At 38.0% G+C, this 24,496-nt stretch overlaps 2 long non-coding RNA genes across 4 annotated transcripts; both read right to left on the bottom strand.

Moving 5' to 3' along the window:
• Window positions 1-15,214: 15,214 nt before the first annotated feature.
• Window positions 15,215-16,082, bottom strand: LOC110871522. The gene is made up of 3 exons (XR_002553806.2): window positions 15,940-16,082; window positions 15,483-15,789; window positions 15,215-15,409 (listed from the first exon to the last, which is right to left on the bottom strand). It is a non-coding gene; the product is annotated as an uncharacterized LOC110871522 (long non-coding RNA).
• A 1,932-nt stretch (window positions 16,083-18,014) lies between these two features.
• On the bottom strand, window positions 18,015-21,620 carry LOC110873849. 3 transcript variants are annotated; one of them, XR_002555525.2, is made up of 5 exons: window positions 21,409-21,620; window positions 19,949-20,024; window positions 18,970-19,470; window positions 18,259-18,500; window positions 18,015-18,177 (listed from the first exon to the last, which is right to left on the bottom strand). It is a non-coding gene; the product is annotated as an uncharacterized LOC110873849 (long non-coding RNA). The 3 variants fall into 3 exon arrangements; XR_002555527.2 differs by having other exon boundaries at window positions 18,970-19,237; window positions 21,409-21,617; XR_002555524.2 differs by having other exon boundaries at window positions 18,970-20,024.
• Between the last annotated feature and the right edge of the window lie 2,876 nt (window positions 21,621-24,496).

Below are 24,496 nucleotides of genomic sequence, written 5' to 3'. Positions count from 1 at the left end.
AATCGGGTTATGATGAAGTGATCGGTTGTATGTTCATGTGAATCGTTAGACTATTGTTTGTGATTATAAACATGATTAGGGTTTATGTGAATATGATGCTAAAGACCTTGTTTGATCGATAATCACCATGATTTGAAAGGGATTAGTTGTTGATTGATATGATAAGTTTGGAAATTGATTTATTATGTAACCGATTACCATAAGTTTCGAGTAATTCAAATGGATCGCACAAGGTCAGGTTACATGAAATCTGATCTGATCGCACATGTTTAAACGCACAAGATCAGAATCATCACGTAAGTTTTCTGATCGCACAAGACTATCCAGTCGCACAAGCTTGACTGGATCGCACAAGGGTAACCGGACCGCACAAGCTGCTATGGACTATTTAGTTGGGCCGTTATGTTTTTGGACTACTTATGCCATTGGGCCGGACAGGCCCAAAGGCCGAGCGCACAACCTAGTTCAGTCGCACAAGGCTACCTGGATTCGCACAAGATACTTATGTGATATTTTAATTGGGCCGAGAACGTGTTATTGATCTGTTATGATAGTTGGGCCGGGAATTGTTGGATCGCACAACATGTTGTGGGCTGCACAACATGTTGGGCAGATTACTTTTGGACTTTCTAATCGCACAAGTTGAATGTATTGCTTGACTGTTAAAGTGTTGCCATGATCTATACGTGTTTGTAACGTGTTAACTCTGTGTAATCGTACGTGCTTTACTTGAACCCAACCTGACTTGTATGATAAACCTGCTAGGACGTGGTTGATCACATTGTAGCTTAACTGAACCTTTTCATGTATCATACCGAGCAATCCCAGGTGAGTTCATTGCATTTTCTCAAGCATGCGTCCCGGTGGTTTGGGACAACTGGTAAACGTTTGGAAGGGAAACCTTGGGTAAACAACTTAATTGGTTTTGGTTATTGAACATGGAATTTATCATCGGATTGCCTGGAGGGCAATGGGGGTAATTAGTTAATAGCGCTATTAGGTGGGAAACCACACACCGGGCCGTAAGGACATGGGTGAACTAATTATCTGGGTTTCACTATGGTTGTTAAGAGGCACACTCCTCGGTTACGTAAGGGCGTTTTCCCTAGGGTAACTAGCGTGAACAACATAGTGGGTTGCTAAGAGGCACACTCCTCGGTTACGTAAGGGCGTACTCCCTAGGGTAACTAGCATGAGCAACATCGTAACGCAACATTGAATCGCATTAACATACATCTGGTAACACAACACCTTAACAAAACCTTGAACTCACCAGCGTAGTCTGACACACTTGTTTGCATGCTTGTAGGTCGTTAACTTTGGAACATGGACTTGCTATCTGGGAGTGCTGGAGTGGTCATGGATCGAGGCTCTTGGATTAACTTACATTTGATACACTGGTTTTAAGTATTACTATGAAACAATTGCTAAACGATTTATTACATGCTTCCGCTACACAACTTTTGAGAATTGATATCATGTTGACATCTTATTTTAGTAATTAATGTCATGACTTATTTAAATATTTATCATTGGTTCAATGTGATTGGTGGCTCGAACTCTGATGCGTAACACGCCTCGCGGGGTTTCCGCAGGTGGAATTTTGGGGGTGTTACAGTTGGTATCAGAGCCACTGGTTATAGTGAACTAGGTTTTGAAACGTTTTTGTAAAACCAGACTATAACCGAACACCTTCGAAAATGGATCATGACACTCAGCTCCAGATTGCAAGGTTCATCTTTCGTATACTCATTGTACTACGTAACTAGTGGACACTTACATACGATATTGCATGTTGGTGCACGTTAAACACGATAGTATGAACTTACGTATCCCTAGCACATGTTATATGACTGATAGGGTGGTATTTCCCTAAACACTCGTGACTTATGTTATGTGATGCTCTTTGTTTACTATTCGAGTTGGGGGAACCATTCGACATGAGTTAGGAGGAGCTGAGATGAGCATGCAAATCACAATATTATTGTGGGTGCACACATAATAATAATGTGGGGTGCATGCGAGTCCCAGTGAGGCTTAACAAGTGAAGGAGGGGTTCCGCTCTGTTAAATGATCAGTGTGAAACGTAACAAACTAATAGGAGTCATAACAGTGATCGTCTCCTACTCAAATGTGACTTTCTCACCTCTCTTTGAATCTTTTTGAAATCGCAATGCTATCGAGTATTACTTGAACGTCCCTTTGAACGCCTAGCGAACTAAGTAGAATGCTAGGTGCTTGTATGAACGTCCCTGAGTGGATGTTGCAGCGTCCATGATTGGTTTATACCCCTTTTCTTTCCCCCTCACTCCTCTTTGTTGTTGGAACTCAATATACTCACATCTCAGACCCTGAAGGGCGGTCACACCTGCAACACTCTGGAAACCTACCGTGTTTTACCCAGTCAACTTGTAAGAACGATGGGCATAAGGGTAAATATAGTACCCTACCGACTTCAACATTTGAACGACCCCAATTATTGACAATGAACATCAACGATTTGACTCCAAACGAATCCTTAATTATAGTCAGCAACTTATGGGAGCCGACTTTTATGAATCGATCGAAACGTAAACGATGACAATTGACCAGGATGTGGACCGTGTAACTTCCAACACAACGAGTAGCACCCTGGAACTTAGCACGAAATATGAAGAGATGGACATCGTTGGTGAAGGATTGTAGAGTCCTGTTTCGAGCAACAACATTAGAAGCAACAACTATCGTGACATCAAGGTACTTGTGATAGTAGCTTACAGTATGGAAATGAAGGTGCCTACGGCATGTAATGGCAGTTGATAATTCAAGACGACAACAACCAAGGGAGCGATGACAGTATGGTAGAAATCCGTGAGATTGTAACAATAACACCGGTAGTGGTACTCGCGAAAGGATATTTAGGATTGACATGGGCGACGGCAGGACAATAACAACATGATAGTTCGGATGGAAAGCAAATCGCTTCGGCTCGATTCCGTTTAACCCTGATGCTTCTTGAAACCAAACTTGTTATGAAACCGGCTGATGGCAGGTCAGCGGAAACCGCATATGTTAGTTGGGATGCAAACTCGATATTGCGGGGGACAGACATTCGACACCGGTGTTACCTCTGCTATCCTTGGCAGTTACGGCGCAATAGTTAGTGTTGGTGGGTTATTAGGACATATCGCCCGGACGTACCTTGTGAGAAGAAATTTAGCGTCACTATATGCTCTAAAGTACCAGAGTGGTGAAAAGATTAGCATCATGTCAGTAATGACAGCCTCGAAAGCGCCCATGGAAGGAGGACCTCACTGTATTAGCAACTATATCTAATGATCAGACTAAGTAAGATAGGATCGAGGACCCACCGATTGTTGTGACTCATCTCAAAGTGCAATTGGAGGAAACTCAGTGATCTCACGATTAGAGGGAGCTCCGAATACTCATACTCTTACCGCCTTACACCAGAAGGATTGCAAGAACCGTGTAATCTACTACGAGAATTGTTGCACAAGAGTTTGTTGGAACTAATTCTCACTTTGGGAAGCCCCAGTTATATCCGTGAAGATAAGCCTTTTTGTGTGTACGTACCAATTATCGAGCACTCATCGAGACGACAGTTGAGGACCGTTTGCTGCGGCCATGTATCGAAAACCGGTCGACTAGTTACAAGAGATGAACTTTCATTCGAGGATTAATTTCGAGCCAACCTTCATCAGGTGGCAGTCCAAGAGGAGAAAGTTCTTAAGGAAGCTTACCAGACGCAATTCGGCCATACAAACTTGTACTCTATGACCTTCAGAGTGATCATCACACCAGCGGCCTCATGGACCCTGCGAACCGACCATGCTATTGGGTGACATTTTGAACCCTTTTCAGGAGAAAAAGAACAACATGGACAACTTTTTATCCTATTTGGGAGGTCCTGATGGAGGAGCCGCATCACGCGAAGTCTTGATAAATGTAGCTTCTGAATTCGAGAGGTACCTTTTGGGTAATGAAATCAACAAAGTGGGAATGCACGTGAATCTCGCTAAGACCCGTTTGCTTTGGAAATTGATCGACACTAAAAGTCCTTCGAGGATACAACGATTTCTTGGTTCCGCTTGATTGATCACAGGAATTTCGAAGGCCGCATAGCTTAGATCCCTTTAGCACAGCGGGGTGTCGTGTTCGCGAAAGACAGAACATGAGGACGTCTCTTCAGCTTTCGAATCCTAATTCAGTAAGGTACCGAGCCTCATTTTTACCCAAGGGCATGGGTAATACAGTGGTATATCATTATGTTTTGAATCAGAGTCCCAGTTACACGTCGACGCAATACGAGAGAGTAACGACTTACGAAGAACTGCATGACACACAACTGGTGGTGGAAACCGTGGTCTTTGGAGTTACACGGAGGCATTACTTGGACGGTACCAAATGCGTTACTTAGACCGATCACAAGGGCCTTCCGTGTACTCTGGTTTCGAAAGAGCTAAATCAGTAAATGGCATCGTTGGATGGAACTTCTGGGCGGATTACGACTGTGGAACCTGAACGTGTATGGACCTTGCAGCTCGCCATCGACTCCAACCCACCTGACCCAACTCGTTCTGTACAAACTAGGGAACTAACGGGAGAGAATTTTTCAAGTTGAGTCCATGCGGGGCATGGGAGAGCAACCTTGGTGAAACGAACAATATTCATTAACTCATAGAATGACTATACATCTCATTTCACAGCAACGGTAGGGAGGCTGTGGTTAGCAAAACACACTGGCTTCGAAAATTCTATTCAACTGGATTTTAAAGAAAGATGTTTGGACATGTAAATCTTGTACTGATGATTGGGCATGAAAACCCGTCTAACAATGTATGGGTATGACTTTTGACTTTGGGAAAAGTCAAGGTGAAGTATAAGAAACTGGCAGCACCTATGTGGAAGATGGGAGCAGACTGCTATGAATGCTGCCACTAGTCTATTTACAACTCGAAATGGAAACACAAACAGTAACAATCGTTGATCGCTGAATGTGACCAGCACACTTCCTTGCAGTCAAGGGAACTGATGAGTCTTCTCAGCTTGTGAAAATTTCTCTGGAAGAGACGGATATTAGGCATGAGATGCCAACTCCTATTACCTATTGGACTATACCTAATTTAAGGCGGGCATGGCGCACACCTTTGACTCACGTCTTGACATGAACATTACTTATTACTGTAGGACAATCGAACAAAGTGACGAACCATCTGAGCACACGAAGGCATGTTGTAAGTATGTGCATAACTGACTCTAGTAAACGTTTGGGAAGGACACTTATCTTGGGAGAAGCTCTAATACAGCTGCACCATGATAGTATGCATACAGCCCATGCTGAGGCATCACCTGGACAGTAACTCTAACCTCCTTGTTGGACTAATGTAGTTGACAACGTAATCGCAGGTCCAGGACCTGAGCTCAAAACTTTCGAACATTGCTTAGATCGGAAATTGTTTGGTGGCAGCGCATGAGCGCTAGGAAAGCTGATTAGCTTAGGAAACACTGGGAGTTGTTGTAGGCAAACGTGTCATAATCAAAAGCATCACCCTGGGGGGGGTGCGGTATGCTATAGAAAACATGGCAAGCTTACTTTACGACGCATGAGACATTCGAATTACTGGAACAAACGGTGACTTGGCTCACAAACTCAGGCTAATTGATGAAACGGGATAACTATCGTAATGTTATGTATGCCCTAGGTTTAAGGCAGTGGTTGCCCGATGAAACCCTGGTGATACCCTTACCAGGAATTTGAGGTCATCGGATCAGTTGTATATATCAGGGAACCTATCGAAAGCATGGGCTAAGAAGTCAAGGTTCGCTAGCATGAGTCATATGACAATCGTGAGGGCTTGTTAAACTTCAATACGTGGACTGAAGTTCACATAGGAACGGAAGGATATGTTAAAACTTCAATGTTCTCAATTGTTCAAGGGATTGAACCAACTCTTGATATCACTGGTGAATTTCGGGACGAAATTTCTTTCAAGTTGGGGAGGATGTGACACCCCAGGAAAACCAGCAAACGATATAAATAACCTAGCTTTAACTTATCTAGCTTTCTCAGTGAGTGCGTACCAAATTTCGGGACGAAATTTCTTTTTAGTTGGGGATACTGTGACAACTCGTAATTCGAACCCACTTTGTGTAACGTTACATGCTCATATGAACTTTTATGATTATTGAATGTTACGATTATATGCTTGGTGTAATGTAATGTATGTATGTATATTATGGCCCAAACGCACAACATGTACCGATCGCACAATGTGCAACACAACCGCACAAGCCCACTTCGGCCCTTATCTCTTGTAACCGGATCAAGGGCAGCCCAAGTAAGGGCCGGCCCACTTCTCTTATACGAACAAACACTCATCTTTGGGATAGGCCTCTCATTTGTTACAAAACATCCACACACACAAAACCCTAGAGCTCTTTTTCTCCCTCTCAAACCCGACGGCCATCATCTCCATCTCTCGAAGACATTCTCTTGTTCGGATCAAGTTTTCTTTTAACCGGTTAGTGTTTCACTATCATTGTTTTGTTAGATGATATTGAGTGTCATGAGTTTATGTGATAATTGGAATTGGTTGTGTGAATGATGATGTTCTTGTGATTTGGATTGCATGATAATAATCTAAAAACCGATTAGATATTATAGGCTATCACAACCAATTTGTTAGTATGATGCTTGAGATCGAATAAAGGTAATAGATGGCATGATTATGAAATCGGAATTATATGATGATGTTATCCACTGTGTTGTTTGATAGATTCCGATTGTTAACTTATTATTGTTCGAAGTGAATCGGGTTATGATGAAGTGATCGGTTGTATGTTCATGTGAATCGTTAGACTATTGTTTGTGATTATAAACATGATTAGGGTTTATGTGAATATGATGCTAAAGACCTTGTTTGATCGATAATCACCATGATTTGAAAGGGATTAGTTGTTGATTGATATGATAAGTTTGGAAATTGATTTATTATGTAACCGATTACCATAAGTTTCGAGTAATTCAAATGGATCGCACAAGGTCAGGTTACATGAAATCTGATCTGATCACACATGTTTAAGCGCACAAGATCAGAATCATCACGTAAGCTTTCTGATCGCACAAGACTATCCAGTCGCACAAGCTTGACTGGATCGCACAAGGGTAACCGGACCGCACAAGCTGCTATGGACTATTTAGTTGGGCCGTTATGTTTTTGGACTACTTATGCCATTGGGCCGGACAGGCCCAAAGGCCGAGCGCACAACCTAGTTCAGTCGCACAAGGTTACCCGGATTCGCACAAGATACTTATGTGATATTTTAATTGGGCCGAGAACGTGTTATTGATCTGTTATGATCGTTGGGCCAGGAATTGTTGGATCGCACAACATGTTGTGGGCCGCACAACATGTTGGGCAGATTACTTTTGGACTTTCTAATCGCACAAGTTGAATGTATTGCTTGACTGTTAAAGTGTTTCCATGATCTATACGTGTTTGTAACGTGTTAACTCTGTGTAATCGTACGTGCTTTACTTGAACCCAACCTGACTTGTATGATAAACCTGCTAGGACGTGGTTGATCACATTGTAGCTTAACTGAACCTTTTCGTGTATCATACCGAGCAATCCCAGGTGAGTTCATTGCATTTTCTCAAGCATGCGTCCTGGTGGTTTGGGACAACTGGTAAACGTTTGGAAGGGAAACCTTGGGTAAACAACTTAATTGGTTTTGGTTATTGAACATGGAATTTATCATCGGATTGCCTGGAGGGCAATGGGGGTAATTAGTTGATAGCGCTATTAGGTGGGAAACCTCACACCGGGCCATAAGGACGGGGGTGAACTAATTATATGGGTTTCACTATGGTTGTTAAGAGGCACACTCCTCGGTTACGTAAGGGCGTTTTCCCTAGGGTAACTAGCGTGAACAACATAGTGGGTTGCTAAGAGGCACACTCCTCGGTTACGTAAGGGCGTACTCCCTAGGGTAACTAGCATGAGCAACATCGTAACGCAACATTGAATCGCATTAACATACATCTGGTAACACAACACGTTAACAAAACCTTGAACTCACCAGCGTAGTCTGACACACTTGTTTGCATGCTTGTAGGTCGTTAACTTTGGAACATGGACTTGCTATCTGGGAGTGCTGGAGTGGTCATGGATCGAGGCTCTTGGATTAACTTACATTTGATACACTGGTTTTAAGTATTACTATGAAACAATTGCTAAACGATTTATTACATGCTTCCGCTACACAACTTTTGAGAATTGATATCATGTTGACATCTTATTTTAGTAATTAATGTCATGACTTATTTAAATATTTATCATTGGTTCAATGTGATTGGTGGCTCGAACTCTGATGCGTAACACGCCTCGCGGGGTTTCCGCAGGTGGAATTTTGGGGGTGTTACATTAGAGGTCCTGCAAGGGACCTGGGTCAAATTTAGTAGGACCTCCTTCAATACCCAAAGGTATTGGATGGTGGGGGTCCAAACTCTTTGATCCCCTCATAAGTTAACTACTATTAATACTATAACCCGGCTATTTAGGACTGTATCCCTGCTGACTCAGACTACTTAGTCGAGGGTAACGTCACCTCCAAAAGAGGGGCCTACCATAATTTGCATTAATAACTTAATTAATAATCTTTCAATAATCCGACCCTATAGGATTGTATCCTTGCTGACTCAAACTACTGGGTTGAGGGTAACGTCGCTTTCAAAAGAGGGGCCTACTACAATAACTAAGATAATCTCTTAAACAAGTGCAAAAGTGCGAAAATAATCAAAGGTTATACTAACACACGAGTCGGATCCAAGTGATTCATCTTGTCTATCTGTTTTTATTTTATTTTATTTTTCAGCATTTAGTTAGTTTTATTTTCTTAGTTTAAAAATCTTTTCCTAACATTTTGATTTGATTAGACGTTGAGGATAAACCAGTACTAAAAGCTCTTGTGTCCTTGGACGAACTCGGTATCTTACCAACACTATACTACGTCCACGATGGGTGCACTTGCCCATATGTGTGTTTAGTGTTAGTAAATATCGTGTTTTATAAATTTAAAATTTGGCTAAAGTGTAAAAAGGGCTTAAAATATATACCTAAAACATATATACACTAACACGCATCAAGTTTTTGGCGCCGTTGCCGGGGACACAAGGATTTTAAGAAAGTTAGGAATCAACGGCCTAATCATTTATTTATTTTCTTTTTATTTTTTTTTTGGATTTTCTTAAATTTTCAGCTTCTGCAGAACTCAGCACGCGTCGTGCCCGCTAAACACGCCCCGTGCCCAATCATTGGAACTGGCAATCTTGTTTTAAGTCAGACAGTAAGCTGAACACGGGGCCGTGTTCACTCAACACGCCCCCGTGCCCAAGATTCGGATACTGAAAACAGAACCGTAAGATCCCGACGGTTGGTAATTTCTGACACAAAAATGAGTGATAATGATTTTTTTTTTACTTTCGGCACTCTTATGGTAGGTGGTGTCAATTATGTGGAGGCAAACATAAAGAATTAGAATGTTACTTTCTAAATTATAAGCCCCACTATATAGACCCACCGTCTCCCTATAACCTTAAGAGGGGCGAATGTAAAAATATTCACTATCTCTCCCTCGAATGCGCCCAACCAGATATTCTAGGAGAAATGCTCCTTGACGAGTTATTTCAACTAGAAAATCTAGTTCTAAATTGGTTAAGAGAGCTTAGGAAGGATTTCATTAATCCATCCCAAGACAATGACGATGAAGAAGTGTTGGGATCGCATTCCAACAACCTCGTTGCTCCAAAAAATACCTTCAATTCTAGCAAAGACTTGGACGATAGTCATCCCTGTGCCGATTGTGCCGTGAAGGACTCTCCATCGACTTCGTTCGGTGCATACATAGACATGAGCGATTCGGCATATACCTTCTTTAAGGAGAGCCCGGAAAAGGGTTGGACTTGTCCACCTACACATAGCATAGGAATCACCCTCACCGACAACCTCTTGCGTTCTCGTCTTAGTCTAGAACAACTAAGGTATCTTAGGCACTTTGGGGTTGTTCCATCCAGTAAGGAACCACCCGATCCGAATAAATTCCTTAGAAGGACGAACTTCATAATCAGCCCCTCGACACGGGGCCGTGTCCAGCCAACACGCCCCGTGTCCACTAAAAGATTCCCTTCTGACTTTTACGTCAGAATACGGACAAACTGTGTCAGGATTCTATTTGCACACGGGGCTGTGTCCAGCCGACACGGGGCCGTGTCCAGCACGCTGTCATTTTCTATAAATGAAGCCAAGAATTCTGCACATTTGGACCATCTAGGAACAGAGATTTGAAGGAATCTTCTCTCAACTATCCTAGGTATGTTCTAAAAGAAGTTTCCAACAACCCTCTTGTCCTTTCCTCTTTTATCCATTTCCTCTTCTTCATCTTTCTCCAAAAACCTCCATTAAAGTTTGAGAATTTAAGCTTTATGGCAAGAAATATTGAGTTTTGTTCAAGGAATCTTGTTAAAAATAAGTTGTATAACATTTTTTTAAGTTACTATTGATCAAAAAGGCTTCACAAGTTAGAAAAATAACTTAAAACTTCAAGATTCCTTGTTTCAAAATTCTGCAGAAAGGTGAACACGGGGCCGTGCTCACTGAGCACGGGGCCGTGTCCAAGATACTGTTTCATTAAAATAAGTTGTTTTCGGTTTATTTTCACAGAATGTCAAGTGAAAACAGTGAAACATCGTCAGTGCATTCAAGAAACAGTAGAAGTGGAAGAAGGCCTTCCATTGAAGCTACCCTTGTACACTACGTCATGGCGCTACGGGAAGCAATCGATGAAATGACTTCGGTAGAGGAGGTCCTAATAGACCGTATAAATTATCTTACGGTGGGGCTGGAAAATAGTTTTCAAGAAATTAACCTCTTGCACCTGAGGTTAAATATTCTTGTAACACCTCCCATGGATCCCATCCTCCCTCAAGAGGATTGGAACCTAGCACTTGGAGTCAACAACCCTACCGGATGGGATGATATTCCATCGGAGCCTCCTCTTGGAGATCTGCAAGAAATCCCGGTGGAAGTCGCACCTCCTCAAACCGATGCCAATGAGCCCTCCTTTCTCCTCCCGAGGGAGATAGAGGAGTGGCTCGCCGACATATGAGGAGTCCATAACCGGAGAAAGGAGTTCCATGAAGCCTCATTCAACCGAGACTACTATCTTCTCGGAAATTTTGCTAATTAGAATAACTTGTAGGCTAGGGCTCCTTGGGTTAAAGCTTCTTGTGCTTACTTATCTAACTTACTAGTATTTTAGGACTATGTAATTCTCTCTATGAATTTAATGAAATGATGGTTTTAAGGTTTGGATGATGTTGAAATAAATAAAACACACTCATGGTGGTCAAGGATAAGAAGGGAAACGAGAACCATAGCCCCATGCACGAAAACAGGGCCATCCGACAACAATTTCCCCATTACAGTAAGCTCAGCACGGGCCGTGCCCAGCCAACACGGCCCCGTGCTGAACATCCTGCAGACAAATGCCCAGTTCAGGTAACTGGACACGGGCCGTGTTCACCGAACACGCCCCCGTATCCAGGCTTCTGTTTCTTTTCTTTAATTGTTGTTACTGGCACCTGAACACGGGGCCGTGCCCAGTCACCACGAGGCCGTGTCCAGACTGCCAGTAACCTAAAATTTTCCTTTTAACACCATTTTACACATTCAATCAACCTAAAAAATTTATTTTTGGGACACATTGAGGACAATGTGTAATTTAAGTGTGGGGGGGGGATGCTAAAACCTTGAATTTTGCAAGTCCTAATAACAAGCCTTACACAAAACTCTATTGGAACCGCTAATCACCCCAAATTTTTTCAAAAATTTTCATTTTTTTTTTACTTTTCTAAGTTTAAGTTGGGAATTCTAAGTCTAACAAGGTTATATTTTTATACGTTTACAACCGATAGCGTCGTGATAAAAAAGAACCAACATAAGAAAATTATGAAACGGCATGACAAGCTTAGTTAAAATTTGATTATATATACTTGATCACATAAAAACCCATTCCCACAAAAGTGAGTTTTGAGCCTTTATTGAGCATACAAATATACATCTTTACGCTAAATGCTCATTTTTCGTTTCTTGTGTGAATAGCCGCTTGGTTCTTACGACTCTAGAACTTGCCACGACAATTCATTCCCGGTCCTTACCAACTTAAACCCAGGTAAGTAAATGATGGAGGCATTAGGACTAACTTTTTTTCTTTCAACACCATTATTTTTATTTTTCTTTTCACCTACCCAAAATTCCCCCTAGTTAACCCCTTTGAGCCTAAACCTTTTCATTTCTTAACCCAAAACCCTTTTTACCCACCAAAAACCCTTTTTATTTTTACCTTTTATTTTAGTAACAAGCTCGGTTTTCGTGTGACTATGAAATATATATATATATATATATATATATATATATATATATATATATATATATATATATATATATATATATATATATATACTAGTCACTTACCCGCGCGATGCGGCGGGAGTGGTATCACTTAGGTTGGTGAGTTTAGGGCTATCTACGGGGATGTAGTTTCCAATGTGGCTTGTGACGACGATGGTGGTAGTGTAGCAGAATGTGATGGTCGGTTGAGGCCTTCTTCAGCGGCGAGAATCAGCGATTTGCGGCGATTGGTGGTTTCGTGATGGCGTTTGGTGGTTATTGTGCGACTCAGGAGAAAACAAAGAAAATTGTTTGATTCTAGTTATGTTACCTGAAATAGACGGACTACCTAGGCTTTTGTTGGTTCAAATTGTGATACAAATTCACAAATAACTAACATTAACTACTATATTGTAAGATATACAAAACATAGTCAAAAATTTCCCAAACAGTCTTAGGTTTGTAAGAGTCCTTAATCTTGAATTCCTAAGGTTTGGAACTGAAATTTGTCACAAAATAAAGGATTTCCTTCAATTAGTTTCTTAAGTTCAACCAGCATCATACCTCGAGCAGATTTAGTATCTCCATATTTGGATAATTGTTCATTCTCCCTAAAGTAGTGATCTATAAAAGTCAGTCAGCAAAGGCGCGATAGATGATGCTTAATACAAAAATTAAAGTAAGATAAATAAGTTCGTTTACAGACAAATGGTTACAAACAAATCAATCGAGTCGTTAATCAAACGATTAAACGCATAAACAAAACAATAAATATGAATTTGTACGTTCTGATACATATCTACTTAGAGGTGGCAGTTTTTTTATTTTTTTATTAACCATGCCGCTGCGCTCGTTGCGGCTGCCCTCACCGCGCCGCTGCGGCTGCACTTGTTGCGCTCGCATGCTCACTGCACCGATCAAATTTTAGTAAAGTACACGGATGGTAAGCCAGAGACAACTGAGGTGATGGCACCAAGCAAGAATGACACAGTGCTGAACACTGCTGTTCCCTTTTACCCTGCATATACCAAACAAACTTGCGATTAGTTTATGCACAGCTATTCATAATCATTTTATCATGAAATAAGGATACCTGAACAAATGTCTCGCTCGACCAATAGTTTCCCTTGACGCATTATGCAAGGTTCGCTCGGTCCAACAACTCAAGCAAATGTTTTCTATGTTTTTTAGGGGGAAGATGGGTGCATCTCTCCACAGGGCATACAAGACACAGGTCATTGGCGGAAGCCCGCCAAATTTAACATATAAAGTTTTTTTATATGTTAAATATGGCGAGCTGCCGCCAATAACCTGTGTCTTGTATGCCCTGTGGAGAGATGCACCCATGTTCCCCCTAAAATGCAAAGAAAACATTTGCTTGAGTTGTTGGATAGATTACACAGGCTCAGTTTTTGCATCACAGCCTCAAAACACTTTCAGTTCAGATAGATTACACAGGCTCAGTTTTTGCATCACAGCCTCAAAACACTTTTAGTTCAGACCGATTAAGAACACAAGGTCAGCTTATGCATCATAGACTCAACACTTTTAGTTCAGACAGATTAAGAACACAAGCTCAGCTTTCGCATCACAGCCTCAAACACTTTCAGTTCAGACAGATTAAGAACATTTGGACGGAAGATGTATAACCTTGTAAAGGGTAAAAGGGTTTGTGTTTTCTTGTTCCTTAAGAGTTGTACATTGTGCATTAAGTGTTTTTTCAACACCTTGTTCAATTACCATCTTGTCCTTCACATATGTTTATTAAGGATATCATTTGGCAAATCAGGCATTAACTCTTTTTATAAGTGAGCCGTTTGCCTCGAATCGGTGGATCTCTCCACAGGGCATACAAGACACAGGTCATTGGCGGCAGTCCGCCAAATTTAACATATAAAGTTTTTTTATATGTTAAATATGGCGAGCTGCCGCCAATAACCTATGTTTTGTATGCCCTGGGAGAGAAGCACCCATGTTCCCCCTAAAATGCAAAGAAAACATTTGCTTGATTAAAGATAAATCAACATTTAAAAAGGTAAATCCTAACTAAAACATCGGATGTAGGAAATAACCGCATCTACTAACAAATCCACATCAAGATTAAAGATAAATCAACATTTAGAACCTAACCTGAGTCGATTCATCACAAAACACATGCGAAAATCCTTCGTAAACCTCAGATTTTCACAAAACCATGACACTTATCAGTCCCAAAAATGAAGGAAAAGATCAAAATATAACAGAACAAAGTAAAATCAAAACTACAAAAACAATTTATCCTTTCACTATCCCGAAAAATGAAAAAATATATCAAAACATCCCACAGAACAAACTAAAATAAAAAGTACATAACAATCTATCTTTTCACTATTCCATATCTAAAATTGACCTAACTATCATAATTTTCATTGAACTACAACACTTATCATCCCCAAAAATGACCTAAATATCATAATTATCACAAAACCATGACACATATCAGTCCCAAAAATGAAGGAAAAGATCAAAATATAACAGAACAAAGTAAAATCAAAACTACAAAAACAATTTATCCTTTCACTATCCCGAAAAATGAAAAAATATATCAAAACATCCCACAGAACAAACTAAAATAAAAAGTACATAACAATCTATCTTTTCACTATTCCATATCTAAAATTGACCTAACTATCATAATTTTCATTGAACTACAACACTTATCATCCCCAAAAATGACCTAAATATCATAATTATCACACAACCATGACACTTATCAGTCCCAAAAATGAAGGAAAAGATCAAAATATAACAGAACAAAGTAAAATCAAAACTACAAAAACAATTTATCCTTTCACTATGTCATATTTGAAAGAACTTACAACAATGCAAGAGGGAGATGTGAAAAGCCGACAAAAATTTTAAAACCTTGATGTGAGAGCCGAGAAACAACGCAAGATCCGAATGCAAAGAGTTGATATATTCTGAAATCGAAGTAAATAGAAGTTGTTAAGTTGATGTTTTGAAAGTAGGATTATTCAACTGAGATAAACTTACAATTTCAGTTGAGTGTAGTTGAGAGTTTGTAAAGTGTGAGTAGAGTGTAGATATCTCTGGATTATTTATAGAGACTGAAGCAAGCAGTGTTGTCTTTCAAACAGTGTATGGAAGAGTGTTGATATATTATAGAGACTGCAGCAAGCAAGCTGTCTTTCACACAAAAGTAAAGTGTTGCTTTTTCCTGTAGATTGTACTTCCCTGCTTTTGGCATCCCTTTTTGTGAGATGTGTGAGCATTGAGAGAGAAAGCATATGGTGATCCGTGTGAAGTCAAATGGACGGTCCCGATCTTGATCCCTTTTTGTCTGTAGCATAAGTCAAATGGGTTAAGATCAGTTAAAAAACAAAAAGCATAAAAATAACAAAACACATCATAAAACACAAAATATAGTCAAGTTTATATTCTCTCAGTAGCATAGCATGTTAAAAATTAATATTCAAGGCTTAGAAATTACCAAAAAAGAGCGAAAAACCGACTGAATTCGAATCTCAGCCCATTCTTGACACAAATGCTCCGTTAGTTCTCGCAAAGTCAACCATCATAAAAAGAAATCAAGTATTAGTAAAGATTTGATATTAGTTATAACCAGTACACTATTAACTTAAAATAAATTTAATATAAATCACATTTTGTCAAGTTGCAAATATAAAAACCTTTATTATAAAAAAAAGAAAAGAAAATTGATGAATGATGATAAACTTTACTTTACCTCTGCTTGAGTGAGCATGAGACCACTAAGTGAGGGAACATTCTGCATATGAAGCCCCCATCGATTCGAATGAAGCAGCGTTCAGCGTCGCCAAAGCCAATTCCGAGACTCTCCAAGCAGATACACTTTCTCCGGCAGCCAGAAGATCGGAGTGAGCTTGTTCTGTAATAATAGTGATCGTGACAGTCGTTAACCAAAGGTATAACTAATTAAATTCAGATCCTAAAAAAAGGTTTCCTTGCGAGTTGCGAGTGACATACCTGAGTCGATTCATCACAAAACACATGCGAAAATCCTTCGCAAACCTCAGATTTCGTCCTTCGAACATCCGTCAACCGCTTCACCTGAAAAGTAAGAATCACAAAAGAACATGGTAAGATATATAACACTCATTGCAACTTATCAGAACATCAAACGGATCCCTTGTTCAAATCTGTGGATCCCTTGCCAGATAAAGCTTGTGATACATCTCATGAAACCCTAGATCTGCTCATCGAGCATCCCACAGAACAAACTAAAATCAAAAATACATTACAATCTATCTTTTCACTATTCCATATCTAAATGACCTAAATATCATAATTATCACAAAACCATGATACTTATCAGTCCCAAAAATGAAGGAAAAGATCAAAATATAACAGAACAAAGTAAAATCAAAACTACAAAAACAATTTATCCTTTCACTATGTCATATCTGAAATTAATCTAACTATCATCACCAAAAATACAAATTCAAATATCACAAAACTTTCAACCTAATTTGAAATAAGCGCATCTACTAACAAATCTACATCAAGATTAAAGATAAGAATCACAAAAGAACATGGTAAGATATATAACACTCATTGCAACTTATCAGAACATCAAACGGATCCCTTGTTCAAATCTGTGGATCCCTTGCCAGATAAAGCTTGTGATACATCTCATGAAACCCTAGATCTGCTCATCGAGCATCCCACAGAACAAACTAAAATAAAAAATACATTACAATCTATCTTTTCACTATTCCATATCTAAATGACCTAAATATCATAATTATCACACAACCATGACACTTATCAGTCCCAAAAATGAAGGAAAAGATCAAAATATAACAGAACAAAGTAAAATCAAAACTCACTACAAGAAAACTGGGTTTTTAGTACGCGCAAAAGCGTCCTAAAATGCTATTTTATAGGACCTTTCATTTAATAGGACCAACGGTAAAAGCGTTTCATGTAAAGGGGTCGTAATAAGTCCTGGAACTAAAAAAGCGTCCTAACATCTCGAATAAGATTATGAAACCAATTTTATGGTCGCGTAATATGTCTTTCAACAATCAAAATAGTGTCCTAATAAAAACATATTATGACACTTTTACGATGTTCTAACATGTGTTTACATACTTTTAATCTTTTGATACACTTACAAGCGACCTTAGAAATTAATTGATAGGACCCTTATGATGTAACATTATAGCTAATTTAGTACCAAGAAAAAAGTACTAATATACCAAATAAGATTATGAAACCAATTTTATGGTCGCATAATATGTCTATAGACAACTTAAATAGCGTCCTAAAAAGAACATATTAAGACACTTTTACAATGTTCTAATATGTGATTACCTACTTTAAATCTTTTGATACACAGACAAGCGTTCTTAAAAATTAATTTATAGGACCTTTATGATGTAACGTTATAGCTACTTTAATATCAAGAAAATGGTCCTAATATCACAAATAAGATTATAAAACCAATTTTATAAACAGGCCATCAACATATAACATCCTAATAGTTATTGTATAACATCAACTAATGAAAGAAATAAAACTTCATTATTTTTCAAATAAGCATATTTATAACAAAAACACTAACCATAAGTAAGTTATAACATTATCTAACATAAAGTCTTAACATTTAACAAAGAAATTAAAAGCAATTAAAGAAATAAGAAGAAAAATCCTGAGTCATCGTGTGTCCTCAATCCTCATGGACTACCTACAAGTAAACCATCCATGTATAAGCATTAAGTTCCATGATATTTAAATTATTTGTATCACAAGTTTAACAAATACATACCGATATGAATGGATAGGGCCATGAGATGGATGCACCAATATAATCTTGAATTGTAGAAAATAAACCATATGGTCTTACCAAGTTTTCATCTTTTTTATTGGTACTTGAACGTTTACCTCACACTATTCTGGTCTAATCTCTGTACCACCAACTAGATCATTCGGGTCCAAGCTCTGGACCCTTCATCTTGCTACAACCTCGGTAGAGTTTAGAATGCTTTTGAGGAAAACTTTATCTCCGACCTAGATTTTAGTTTTCAACAATTATTTATTAAACTCTAGTCATAATAGTGCAAAAACTCATTTTATAAAAAAAATAATAAAGTTTTACACTAACAGGCTAACATTTTTATGGAAAAACTAAGGAAAATTGGTTTTTAATAATCTCACGTTTACAATCTTGTACACAATAATCCCGTCTTTACTCTTGGTACACAATAAACCCACCTTTACTCTTGGTACATAATAATCCCACCTTTACTCTTGAGATTATTAAAAACCAATTATGAAAAAAATAAACATCGATAGACATAGCAGGCAGAACCTTCGCAAACAAGAATAGCCACCACGACACTACACACTAATCCTTTGTAGTGGAACTTTTAGTTGTTGATGTTATTCATGATGAAAAACTACTAGGATTAAAGATGAAGAAGATTACTATTGTCGTCATGTAATAGGTGGAACACTAAAGATTTATATAGAAAAATACCCGTAAACGTTGATATCCATTGTTTACATTGGGGAAACGTTGTGATACAAGAGGTTGAACACTCGAACCACCCCTCGACCCTTCCATCTCTGATACTTGGGCTCGTAACTGGACCACAGTACTAGTAAGTTCTTCACATTGAGACTTCAATTGAATGTTTTCTCTATGACATGCCGAACGACTTGGTATTACACCCCAAACATCAGCAGCACGAACACCCAGACCATATTTCACATTAGTCGTTTTGGAATTCTCATTGTTTATCTGACTATATTTTAAGTCAAACCCACAATGTTAAATGTGTAAACCTCTACTTTAGCCATGATATGCATAATAGCCCACCCCTTTGCAAGTTATAATTGAATTCTTTATGATCATACCAATTTCCACATAAGTAGTTTTGGAATTCTCACTATTTATTTGACCATATTTTAAGTCAAACCCCACAATGTTAAATGTGCAAGCCTCTACTTTAGCCATGAGTTGCATAATAGCCCACCCCTGTTATATTTTTATTAAAAAATAGAATGAGTAAAAATGCATACATCTGCATTAATGCATGATAGGCTAATGTCTTAAGGGTGAGAAAAAAGAAGTTTATACTATAACTATACAGACATTTTCCAGACATATATGCATGCTAGCGCATTTTTTATTAAGTATAAAACAAACGCATACACATATACTGTATATCAGGCACATGTGCGATGCTTTTTTTGCATCAAGTTTCATAGAAGTTGATTTTTTTTTGCGGTTTAACGCCACGCGACGTAGTTGTAATACAAACGTAAAAAGGGTTTTTGATATTTTATCAGAAGTGTCAAATTCAACTTAGTTACTAACATGTCAAAACAGTTAGGACACCAAACCAAGATTTCAGCTGAGATCACCATATTCTACGAGTTTTCCTTTCATTTGAGCTGTGTTGATTAAAAATCAAATCCAATTGTACTAAAAAGCAAGATGTAAGATAGTTTACCTTAACATTGAGTATCATGGGCCTTCTTAGTTGAGTATCCATAAGAAAGCTATGTAATTTTATAATCTAAGGCTCTCTGCAGATAAACAACAGCTTACCATTAATCAATCACAAAATGTATTTCGGTTGAGGCATTAGGTCAAGCAGTTGGTGTGCATCTTCAGCCTTTAAGTTTAATACAGCACAACAGGGGCAACATCAAAATAGAAAATTAAATAAGTAAGACCATGTTCATACATGTCAAGAAAACAACAAAAAAAACATGCATTTTAACTGATCAAATAGCATATTTGGACCAATCATATGCTTTTTTACTTGCAAAACCATAGAACTATATTCTTTTGAAAATTAGAACCTATGATTCTAACAAAGTATTTTCTCAAAATTAAAATCTAAAGTATATTTTCCTTAGTATTTGATTCTGATCAGTTTTGCTTGCAGATGGTAATCCATTGGGAAGCAGACTATGCTAAAGAACTCATCATAAAAAAAAACTAAAAACTCATCATAAAAAAAAACTAAGAACTCATCATAAAAAACTTAGAACTCAACATCAAAAAACTATGTGATTTCAAAGACATATCCAATATTTAAAGCTATGTGACTACCAAGGAGTGTGATACTAGAGTAGGGATGAGCATGGTACCAGTACAAAAAGTACCGATACCGAAATACAGAAAAAATTGGTACCGGTATAGAATATACCGGTACGGTACCGATATTTACCAGTGTTTTACCCGAAAATACCGGTACTGAAAACGGGAAAAATGAGTACCGGTACCGAATATACCCGATACTAGATGCTAATCCCTATACTAGAGTGCTTTTTAGAGAAAACAACCCCAAAGAAGCAGATTATAACTTGAAAACCCCAGCCTAAAGACTCATTTAACAATTATGATGAAGCCCTACATACATGATGTGGCAGGAAGAATATGCATCAATTCCACCAAAAGAATATCCAACAATTCAAGAACAACATTAAATAAAATAGCTATAGACAAATCCGCATCTGTAAAATTAATTCCTTGTAGTCACAGTAACAATACCTAACAAGCAAACCACAATTCAAGGAGGTATCAAGTTTTCTACAGCTCGAAAAGATGCAACAAAACTCAAAACACAACCAAATTCATCAAATAGTTGAATATAACAAATCTCTTTTTTCCTTCATTCCATGTCATCGTTCATTTGTGCTTTTCTATCTATACAAAATAATTGATCTTCAAAACCCTATTCACTGCAAATCCAGCGACCCTTGAAATCTAATTGCCCCAAGCTAGGGCTTTACCTTGCTACAGAGAAGAACCAACCCTACATAACAAAAATCATCACTCCAAAACCCTATCTATTCAAACCAAAACTCTAATCAGTTTACAAAAGTCTATAACCAACACATATTTAATTTAAATAGAATACAATAAATAAATAACATGTAAATGGTTAATGGAATGAAATACCTTAAAAATTAGGAATTGGGGATTGACGACTTCAAATGGAGTGTAGACAAAGCAGACCTCTTTGAATGTAAGGTCGTCGTCGACTTCAAATGTCGAAGCAACACGGTGAATCGCCACACACTGCTGCCCCTAGCACGCAGCCTCTACTCCACAAGTGTTTTGAGATTTTGATAAGAAGGGAGTGACAGGAATAGGTTTAGCCTCGATATCAGGCGGTTAATTTTTTTTTGGTGAAAATTTGGAAAAAAAAAGTGGGGGGAATATAGAGGGCACGGAGGGAAACTAAAAATTTTGGGTGAAAATTAAATCTATTATAAATATAAATGTTTAATGTTTAGGTTTTAACAAATAAAAACATACTTATGAAATAAAGGTAAATTGGATTTAAATAATCACAACTCACTGTTATTGGCCAATAATAATCCCAACTCATTTAATCACCAATAATAATCCGAACTATTCACTTTTGTTTGTAAAATACTCCCAGTTAAAAAAACACTAACTAGTTTAAAAAACTGCTGATGTGGCTTGCCACGTCACCTGCCACACCAGCTGCCACGTCACCAAAATATGCCACGTAGACTGCCACATCAGTTGCCATGTCATCAAAATATGCCACGTAGACTGCCACATCAGCTGCCACGTCATCAAAATATGTCACGTAGACTGCCACGTCAGCTGCCAAGTCATCAAAATATGTCACGTAGACTGCCACGTCAGCTGCCACGTCATCAAAATGTGCCACGTAGACTGCCACATCCGCTGCCACGTCATCAAAATATGCCACGTGGCAAGCCACATCAGCAATTTTTTAACCTAGTTAGTGTTTTTTTAACTGGGAGTATTTTACAAACAAAAGTGAATAGTTCAGATTATTATTGGTGATTAAATGAGTTGGGATTATTATTAGCCAATAACAGTGAGTTGGAATTATTTCAATCCAATTTGCCTAAAATAAAAAATACATGATTAGAAATATAGAATCGTAAAAAAGTAAATATTTTTTACTTTTTATATGTGATTTTATAAAAAGTGTACTTAATATGTACAACAATGTATAAATGTAATATTTTTTAAACTTTATAAAACTTGTACTAATTATTAGTTTAGTTCAAGGATGAATTTGGTGTCGGGAGGGAAGAAGAATTAGGGGCTGTTTGGCTGAGCTTTTCAAAAGAGCTTATTTGCTTATTTACTTTCTGAAAAACAAATAAGTCAATAAGCTGTTTTGTAAAGCTCCATTTTAAAGCTTTTCAAAAGAGCTTATTGACTTATTTGCTTTTCAAAAAAGCAAAAAAGCAAATAAGCTGTTTTGAAAAGCTCAGCCAAACAGCCCCTTAGTATAGCATAGAAAATTTAGTATGGGATTGTTTTAGTAAAGTGTTTTAAGGAGGGAAAGAGGGAAGTTATAAGTGTTTGAAATTTTTAATGACACAAAGTGCCATAGTAAACCTATATTAGTGATATAAAAGTTAAATGCCACTAAAAGTACATGCTAAGAAAATATCATCTACAAAAATTGCCACTAAAAACCTAAATTAGTGGCACAAAGGTTAAATGTCATTAAAAGTGTGTGCCGCTAAATGCCTTTTTATTTGTAGTGAAGCCTCCTATAAAACTAATGTTTTATGACTCAAATATCAGGTGTCCTATTACAGTGTATTATAATAACACCACAATAATTAAGCGTCCTATAAAGGTTAAATTTATAAGACCCAAGTGTCAAGCGTCTTTTTAAGTTATATTATAATAAAACTCTAGCGAATAAGCGTCCTATAAAACTAATGTTTTATGACTCGAATATCAAGTGTCCTATTCCGGTGTATTATATTAACACCACAATGGTTAAGCGTCCTATAAAGTTTAAAGTTATAAGACCTAAGTGTCAAGTGTCCTATTAAGTTAAGTTCTAATATGACTTCGACTAGAAAGGGTCCTATAACACTGAACATTTATGACTTAACTACAACGTGTCCTATTAAGTTATATTATAATAGGACCTCAGATGATCAAGTGTCCTAATACAGTACCACATTATGGGACACTAACAATTAAATGTCTTATAAAGTACTTTATTAGGATATACATTTTAAGTGTCCTATTAAATTATATCATAATAGGACCCCAAAAAATCATCCATCCTATTAAATAGTTTTTTAGGACACCGGTTTAGTAGAGTATATTATAAAAGGACCCCAAAAGTTTATTAGTTTTATTAAGTAGTTTTTTAGGACCCTCTTTTACAAGTGTCCCACATAAAAGGTCCTAAAAAGCCATTTTTGTTGTAGTGACTACAAAAACAATTTATCCTTTCACTATGTCATATCTGAAATTAAGCTAACTATCATCACCAAAAATACAAATTCAAATATCACAAAACTTTCAACCTAATTTGAAATAACCGCATCTACTAACAAATCTACATCAAGATTAAAGATAAATCAACATTTAGAACCTAACCTGAGTCGATTCATCACAAAACACATGAGAAAATCCTTCGTAAACCTCAGATTTCGTCCTTCGAACATCCGTCAACCGTTTCACCTGAAAAGTAAGAATCACAAAAGAACATGGTAAGATATCTACTAACAAATCTACATCAAGATTAAAGATAAAGCAACTTATCAGAACATCAAACGGATCCCTTGTTCAAATCTGTGGATCCCTTGCCAGATAAAACGGATCCCTTGTTCAAATCTGTGGATCCCTTGCCAGAACATCTCATGAAACCCTTGATCTGCTCATCAAACGGATCTGGTGATAGATTCAAACGGATCTGGTGATAGATCTCATGAAACCCTAGATCGCCGAGAAGAGAGAGAAGAGAGAGAGAAGAGAGAGAGAAGATCTGATGTTGTTTTGTGAGATGTGTGAGCATTGAGAGAGAAAGCATATGGTGATCCGTGTGAAGTCAAATGGACGGTCCCGATCTTGATCCGTGTGAGAAAGTTTAACAATTGGACGGCGGATGTATACCCTTGTAAAGGGTAAAAGGGTTTGTGTTTTCTTGTGCCTTAACAGTTGTACATTGTGCATTAAGTGTTTTTTCAACACCTTGTTCAATTACCATCTTGTCCTTCACATATGT

The sequence above is a fragment of the Helianthus annuus genome, chromosome 8 (genome assembly GCF_002127325.2).
Source record: "Helianthus annuus cultivar XRQ/B chromosome 8, HanXRQr2.0-SUNRISE, whole genome shotgun sequence".
NCBI lineage: Eukaryota > Viridiplantae > Streptophyta > Magnoliopsida > Asterales > Asteraceae > Helianthus > Helianthus annuus.
The sequence above is the reverse complement of the archived record's forward strand: the minus strand, read 5'-3'. Positions and strand labels throughout refer to the sequence as shown.